Here is an 8,813-nt window from a genome sequence, read left to right as displayed (position 1 = left end):
AGAAGAGAATGGAAGTTTAGAGACCAGAGCAAGGTGGAAGGAAGTGGTGATGGGCAGGGAGAGCAGAGTGATATTGCTAATGACTCCGGGACCTTTGAGAGAAGACTGAAAAGACAGAAGGCAGGGACAGATTTAAGTCCAAAGGAGCCTCTGTTTCTCCCAGGACTGAGCCCCAGCTTACAGGACTTCGCTGTGCATAATGCCCTCCCCCCACCCCAGTTGATAAGCACCCCCTGAAATGGTTCAGACTACTTGTTCCAGGGAAAGAGACAACTCTCAAGAAAAGAGTTTAGCTAACATTATCAGGACATCTTCAGAAAAGTATAATCTATAAAAATGAGCATATTGATGTTAGATCCCTGATAGTGTTAAAACTATTTCAATCTTAAAAAGTTATAAAACTTTGGAACTGTGTGACTACCTCCATGAGTCCTGTGCTGGTTCAACAAGTACTCCAAAAAAAAGAGAGTCAGGGTACTTTTTGAAATACTATTTTATTACTCTGTAACGTGAACAAAAACTTAAGTTCCTCCTGAGACAGGAAGCCGTGACTGAATCTGTCTTTATTTTTCTTCAGGATCTCTCAGTGAAGAAATATTTTGGATGAATGACAGGAAGCATTATGAACTATGCACCTGCAAAAGATATTTCACACATTCCTTTCTGAACATTTGTTATTTTTTTCTCTAGGTTGATATCCTTTCCATTTTATGCAGGGAAGGTCGTTAAGCATTTCGGAAAGTATAAACATTTCACGTCCAAAATTTCTGGTACTTCGGTTGCAATATTGTTATTATGGGGCATAAAACTAAAGTGGAACAAATTGCTCTGCTCCTTGTCTATCAACTCCAATTCAGGGGAAGTAACTTTCTATTTATAGCCTATGGGCCCAATTAGGCAGAAAAGAGAATTCTCGTTTGTCTTGTGCAATGCTCCCTAGTCTCACAGGTCACACGTGATGAAGAGGCAATACAGTTGCGTTCTTCTGGGGAGTCAGCAGGTAATTCCTTGCAGTACTTTCATCAAAGGCATTGATCAATGTTAATCTTTCCTAAAATGTTACTATTATAATTATGTAGTCTCTTTTTTGATAGTGAGTCATTTTTATAAGTAATATGGAATTTGATCATTGCAAAACTTCTGGAAAATTTTCTCATTTTCTGGATCAAAAAACTGAAAAATCAGTAACATGAAAGGATTTGCTTCCATCAAACTGTCAGAAAGTGATGGATGGGGAGTTGCAGGAGCCCGAGGCTCTAAGGGGATCTTTGCACAATGGCACAATTCCTGACTTCTAATAAAGCATAGCTACAGGATGCCCAGCTCTGTCACCGGGATGGAGAGGAGAATCACCCCGAGAAGCACAGAACCTGTCCTATCACAGCACTGATTTTCAGAATCTTCCCCCTCCTTGGTCTTTCCATGAACTAAGCCTAAATTGATCAGCTTAGCTGCTAGTTAGGGATCAGTTCCTTCAGGGCCAGAGTTCCGGATACATTACCGAGGTAGAAGGATCCCTCTCATTCAGGTAGCCCCTTGTGAGTCACATCAGCTCCTCCTTCAGGTAGGAACATGTGTGGGATCACTTTCTTTCTGAGCTCTATAATGGGACCTTTGATGCAATGTTTGCAGCTCCCTCTGTGGAAACACAGAAAGGGTAGTAACAGTCAAAAAAGCCCAGTTCTTGGGGGCTGGCACTGTAGCGTAGAGGGTAAAGCTGCCGCCAGCAGTGCCGGCATCCCACATGGGTACTGGTTCTAGTCCCACTTTTGATCCAGCTCTCTGCTATGGCCTGGGAAAGCAGTGGAAGATGGTCCAAGTCATTGGGCCCCTGTACCCCCGTGGGAGACCTGGAGGAAGCTCCTGGCTCCTGGCTTCAGATGGGCCCAGCTCTGGCCTTTGAGGCCATCTGGAGAGTGAACCAGTGGATGGAAGACCTCTCTCTCTCTCTATCTCTCTCTCTATCTATCTCTCTGCCTCAGCCTCTCTGTGACTCTGCCTTTCCAATAAAATAAAATAAAATAAATCATAAAAAATGCCAGTTCTGGTTTTCTCTATACAGGTGTAGGGGAATAGATGTCAATATTACTTGTTAATGAAAGGCTCTGTGTGCTAAACAAAAATGTTCAAATATCTAAGAAAAAGTCCAACTCTGTAAAAGGATGTGCTATGGGCTATCAGGACAACATTCCATTTCATTCGCCCTGTGGTAATCAAAAGAAATGAGCTCTGCCCTCCAGCTGCATGCTTGGCTTCTGCATTTCAGTAGAGAAGCAGACAATGGAGTGTGCTTGCAGCAAGGTAGAGAACAGAGGCCAGTGTTACTCCAAGACAGCTACGTTCACCCAAGAGGGCTGCTTTCCCACATTTTAGACTGGATGTTTGGATTAACTGTCAGCAAAAGACATTGGCTTTTAAACAGAACTTTTTGTCCCTTTTATATTTAACAAAAGCTGTACATTTAGATTCTTCGTGATTTTACTGTTCTCCTTAAGTTTGACTTTATATGAAATATTGGAGAAACTGAATAAAATCATTTTTTGTCTTCCTCTCTCCCATCCCTCTCCCTCCCTTCCAAAATCTTTGAAAATCTGACTTTACTATTTAGGAAAGATGATGTTAACCTACTGCTGAGTTTTTTGGGGGAAGCTCTATCTGCCTTGCTACTGCTTTATTCTGTTTAAGAATTCCCTTTGTCTTTTTCAGTGACAATGGGAGAAAAGCATGTTGTAAACATATTACTCAAAAGAAAGAGCTTTAGACTCATCATAGGAAAGCAACCCACCATAAAAAAAATAACTACGATAATTCAGGAATTAATTTCTAAGAGTGTGGGGTTGTCTCTAGAAAGAAAACTAAAAGACATTTGTAGGCCACATTCTGCCCTTCTTTTAATCTCCCTGTGTGCTTACACAACTCTTCCTTCATGAAAAATATGCAATAATATTTTATTTGCTTCTCTATTAGCATGTTTTTTTCCTGATGACATTACAACTTCCTTCACCGACACAAGTGCAAGTGAAAAATGAAAACATGGGGCTAAAATAACAAGCTTTTGCCCTGTGTGTAATTCCAGGGCTGCCCTAGCTCCGTGGTGATGACTGCAGTCAGTCAGCATTTACCAAGCTGAAAGCAGGATATTAAGAAACTTTCCAGGCCACACAGTCTTTGGGGACCATTTCAAACACATGCCCATTGTCTGTTACGATGTCCTTATTCTGGTGGAAGTTGAGTTATTGGAGGAAATCTAATCCTAAACTGCCCAGATAATAATTACCTTAAGAAAGGGAAAAGGAATTAAGAGGTAGTCAAGACTCCTGAACGACCAGGGCATCTTCAAAGGGGCCCAGCTTTGTGGTGCAGTGGCTTGAGCTGCTACTTGGCATGCCCATATCCTATATCAAAGTGCTAGGATCAAGTCCCACTTCTGCTTCTGATCCAGTTTCCCGATAACGTATCTTAGAAGCAGAAGATGATGGCCAAGTGTGGGGAGCAACTCGGACTGGACTGGGTTGCTGGAATTAAGACTTATTCTATGCATCTGCTCTCCCACAATATGGCGCTGAGAAGGGAGAAACAGCTTCTACACAGCTGCCTCCAGTTCAACCAATAAACTGTAGGACTTACTCCTGATTGGAGGAGAGCAGCATACTCGGCGTGTGGGTAGCAGAGTTGGGATTGGTGGAAGAGGACTATAAAGGAGGAGAGAGACAACATGCACCAGGAACATCTAAAAGGGAACATCTATCTGAAGGAACACCTGTGCAGCCCCCGAGAGAGCCGGCTGGCGGTGTGCCGCTCCCCTGCGGAAGTGGGGAAAGTGGCCAGGGGGAACCGCCCTTCCACGGAGGTGGAAGGGACGGCAGCCAACCCGGGAAGAACCAGCAGCAAACCCGGGGAGGGCCGAGCAGACAAAAGAACAACGCAGGGTCCTGTGTCGTTCCTCCACGAAGACAGGGATCTTTGATTCCTGCCACCCTTGTGGGAGACAATAATGGAGTCCCTATCCCAGCCCTGATTGCTGTGGGAGTTTGAAGAGCAAAGCAGCAGAAGGAAGAAACTCTCTCTCTCAATTTCTCTCTCTCTCTCTCTCTCTCTCTCTCTCTCTCTCTCTCCTTCTTTCACTCCAATGTTCAATAAATAGCATTTTAAAAAAGGAAAAGTCTTTAGATAAATGTCTCAGATTTTCCATAGATATAACTCTAAAGTTTCCAAAGGAAGCTGAGGATTCAATCAATAATGTCCACCAAGGTGATAAAATGTCTCTCAAACTCATACAGATACTTAAAGCCCAGAGTCATGCATGAATGGAGTTAAGAGGGTAGAAACTTAATCTGCATATATTGTATGGGAAGTAAGACTAGTGGGAGCACATGCCCTTAGAAGATAATTCTCAGAGTTAGGCACAGCCACTCTCTCTGCTTCCTGGATCACCATGTGGCTCTTCTTCCATTCACATTCCATGGCCCCCATTTGCTGCTCTACCAATTGTGTGAGGAGTTGGACTGCCAATAAGCAGTTAGATTGGTTGGTCTTGGTAGAAAATGAGGAAAGGGAACTCCCTCTAAAAGGTCACAAAATGACTGCTTCCCCTGAAAAGTTATCTTTAGGAAGATTTCAGTGCCTATCCCACTCCTTGAGAGCTTCCAGTTTTATCATGAGAATAGCAAGGGAGTGGTGATTCCACCCTTCTGAGTTCCCAGTTTACTGTGAAAACAGAAGTCACCAATCCCACCCTGCTGTTGATTTTTTTGTCTTATGAGTAGTGTAGATAGTACAGGCATGATTACAAATCTGGCCTTTTGATGGATTTTGTCCCTGCCTTCTAACTGATTGCCAGCTCTGTTCTGTTTTTTTTTTTATTATTTTTTTTTGTCCCCCAAAAGTGTGTTTAAAGATTCAGATCCTCACAATATAAGCTGCTGTGGAAGGAAGTTTCTGACTTAAGTAAATCTTGCTTTTTCTCTGCCTTGTCTGGGTGAAAATTCTTCTATCACGTTAGACAAAGAATGGAGGTCATCGTTCTCTGCCAATGTTTCACCCACAACAATGGGACTGCCTGTTAGTAAAACTGTGCAGTCTCATATGTGGTGTAATTTACATCCTGGACACCATCCTAGGCTCTAGCCCCCGCCGCCATTGCTGGAAGCCAGGTGATCACATGGCCCAACCACGGGTGTCAGCTCCACCCCCACCCTAATGGGATTTGCTGCTCCTACTTCCCTGTCCCCCACCCCCCCCCGCAAAGGTACAACAGGACCTGCCAGGACCTGCTTCCCAAACATATGCTCTCTCTCTAGATCTCTTTTTCTTGTTCTTCACTCTCTCTCCCCTAATCTCTCTCTCTCTCTCTCTCTCTTTGTCTCTCTCTCTCTCTCAACCACCTTCTCTCTCTTCTTGCCCTTTCCCTCCTGCCTGTCAGATTTCCCCCTTAATAAACCTTTTTCCTTAACTCCGGTGTTTGGTGTGTTTTGTGATGGCCTTACATTGCCCAGTGTTGGATATGAACTTCCAAAACTGTGAGCTAACTAACCTTTTCTCTATATAAAGTTATTTTTCTCAAGTATATCACTATAGTACCAAAAAGCTAACTAATACTAGAACACTAATCAGATTAAGGAAATCAAATAGTGACTTACTTGTCTAGCTGGACCTGCTCATATTTAACATGCAGAATCTATAGCTGGACTTCTGATTTTGAGAAATACCTAATAAATTTCCTCGGCAAACACCAAAATTCTAAGTCTTGAAGGCAGGTTTTTCACTCTCTGTCTCTCTGGAAATTATCCTTTAAAAATTTTTTAAAAATTTTTTTTTGGTAAAGAAAAATGTCATTGCCCTTTTAGGCAGCTGGTTCGAAATGCACAGCTCTCAGAAGAAATAAAGATTTGAGGATGGTATATTAGGACCCAGTTGCCACTGAATAACCAGACGGATCTCTCAAATCTGCCCCCCCCGTCAGAAACCCATAAGGTTCCGTAGCTATTAAAACTGTGGTACAGTCTAATTTTGAATGTATCTTTATGGAATTGCACCACTTCATCAACTGATCATGTTTTCTTTAAGAGCAGAGATGATGCCTTATTCATTTTATATTCCTAAATACACTTAGTGCTAATTCTTAGTAAGTTTAATAAATATTCATATGTTATCTTAGTCCAGATTCTCTAAAAAGAAACAGTCTAGGGCAAAATATTAAGTTTTTTTGTGTTGATATTTTAATGTAGGGTGCATCCATAGGGAAGCAGGAATGCAGGAAAGAAGGAATAAGGCTAGAAGGAGAGAAAACAAATAGAAAGGGTACATACCCTAACCAGTCATTGTTTGATCTCAAGCAGAATTAATTGTTTCAACTTACCAGACTGTCTTCAGAGAGAGCACGTGCATAGTTGCATCTCAGAATGGTCCCTGTGGGGAGCAACCCGGACTAGACTAAGTTACTGGAATTAAGACTTATTCTATGCATCTGCTCTCCCACAATATGGCGCTGAGAAGGGAAACAGCTTCTACACAGCTGCCTCCAGTTCAACCAATAAACTGTAGGACCTGCTCCTGATTGGAGGAGAGCAGCATACTCGGCGTGTGGGTAGCAGAGCACGGATTGGTGGAGAGGACTATAAAGGAGGAGAGAGACAAAATGCACCAGAAACATCTGAGGGAACACCTGTGCAGCCCCCGAGAGAGCCGGCCGGCGGTGTGCCGCTCCCTCGCGGAAGTGGGGAATGTGGCAGGGGGAACCGCCCTTCCACGGAGGTGGAAGGGACGGTAGCCAACCCGGGAAGGACCAGCAGCCAACCCGGGAAGGACCAGCAGCCAACCCGGGAAGAACCAGCAGCAAACCCGGGAAGGGCCGAGCAGACGAAAGAACAGCGCAGGGTCCTGTGTCGTTCCTCCACGAAGACGGGGAGCGACAGTCCCCAGCGGGGGAAGAAAGGTCAAGTTTTTCCATAGGAGTAATCGCTCATCATGCAAAGGTTTGTCTGTTAGGCCATGAACACCCTGAACTTTCAAATTGTATGTGCCTGGGCTCCGAGTGTGCCTGTAGCACCTGGAACCTGATAGCAACACATGAACAGAAGGTTGATTTGAGTGTACAGTTAATCACCATAGCATCAGCTGAGGCACGGATACTTGAACTAAGGGAACATCAGGTAGAGCCAAAAACGTATCTAATACTTCGATCAATGCTGCTACAGTGTTCAGACTAAATACTGGCTAAAAGAGCAAAATTCCGTTAAATTATTTCCAGGTTTACTGGGACAAATATTATTTAACCCTACTTACTGTTAACGAACTGTCTTGGAATTTTTTGTTATAAATGTTTTAACATTCATTACAGTACTGTATATACTCTGTATGAACCATGTATACTATTAAATGTATGCACCAAAAAAAAAAATGACACACCATGATCCTGAGATCAAGGTTATCAATTGAACAGCACACAATGTAGCATGCTATCAATGGTACAAATGTACATTCTTCTTCAAGATTTTCCAACTGTGAAAAAGAATGAAAAATCCCAAGACTCTGTGTAAACACAGATGGTGGTTTGGCACATTTATTTCATATCAATAAGTGCAATCAAAAAGTTACCAAGTAAGACTCTACCAGAAAGGTGCTAGATGTATGGATGAAAAGCAACCGCAATCACGCTGTCAAAGGGCTGACATTTTTTCCCATCTTGTAAATACAAAATCAATGGAGACGATTGTCAAGACAGTCTGAGAAAATGAGAGAAGTTTCAGAAAGGTGTTTAGGTGAGGCTTTAAAGAATAAACAGAAATGTATTAAGAGGATGAGAAAGGGAATGACCATCTAGACATCAGCAATGACAGGAGAGAATTCTTCTCCAGTTAGTCTGATCCTTATAAGAAACATGGACTTTCTAGGTTTACAGGGTTAGGGACTTCAGGTCCATTCATCCCATTCAGGAGATTTATTTGAATTTGAATTGCAGTAACTAGAAAAGAGCATCTTGAAGAAGCATTAGAATAAACCCTGAGAGAGTACTGGTGCTCAGGCCCCCAGGGCATACCTACTGAGAAACTCTCCTTAAGTGCCTCTGCTTTTTGCCCAAAGGTGACCAACCCCTTTCCCATTACCCAGTTTCCTAGGAGGACCTCTGTTAAAATTGTTTTAAGCGCTCATAGAATGGTGGATGTCCTAAACAGCACTCTTGCCTCAGAATCAGCCCTTAAGGCATTCCGATCTGGCTGAAAAGCCCATGAGAGTATTTCAGGCATGGAAAGCCAAGACACTCTGGCAAAAAAAAAAAAAAAAAAAAAACAAAAACAAAAAACAAAAAAAAAAAAAAACAAACCAAAAAAAACACCTAAATGAATGATCTCTGTGAGTGAGATCCCAGTGGAAAGAACAGGTCTTCAAAGAAGGAGGTACCTTTCTCTGAAGGGAGGAGAGAACCTCCACTTTGAATATGACCTTGTCTAAACAAGATAAGAGTCGGTGAACTCAAAAGGCTTCCATAGCCTTGGAAACTCATGACTGGTGCACAGGGAGATTACTGATGCCATAAACAGGAGTGTCAATTTGTAAAGTCAACAACAGGAGTCACTCTGCACTTACTCCTCATGTAGGATCTCTGTCCTTAATGTGCTATACATTGAGACTTAATGCTATAATGAGTACTCAAACAGTATATTTCGCTTTGTGTTTCTATGGGGGTGCAAACTGTTGAAATCTTTACTTAATGTATACTAAACTGATCTTCTGTTAAAAAAAAAAAAAAAAGAAGAAATTATCAATTCCCAACTTGACTCTCACTGGGATTAAACATGACAATAGGTCTGATC

The 8,813-nt window shown here is 42.5% G+C and overlaps 1 long non-coding RNA gene across 1 annotated transcript; it reads right to left on the bottom strand.

Moving 5' to 3' along the window:
- Positions 1-497: 497 nt before the first annotated feature.
- On the bottom strand, positions 498-6,533 carry LOC149126491 (uncharacterized). Its single transcript, XR_016233777.1, has 3 exons — positions 6,359-6,533; positions 1,502-1,638; positions 498-635 (listed from the first exon to the last, which is right to left on the bottom strand). It is a non-coding gene; the product is annotated as an uncharacterized LOC149126491 (long non-coding RNA).
- Positions 6,534-8,813: the final 2,280 nt, after the last annotated feature.

The sequence above is a fragment of the Oryctolagus cuniculus genome, chromosome 5 (assembly GCF_051225735.1).
Source record: "Oryctolagus cuniculus isolate XC-2025 breed Fujian yellow rabbit chromosome 5, ASM5122573v1, whole genome shotgun sequence".
NCBI lineage: Eukaryota > Metazoa > Chordata > Mammalia > Lagomorpha > Leporidae > Oryctolagus > Oryctolagus cuniculus.
This window is presented reverse-complemented; position numbering and strand designations above follow the sequence as displayed.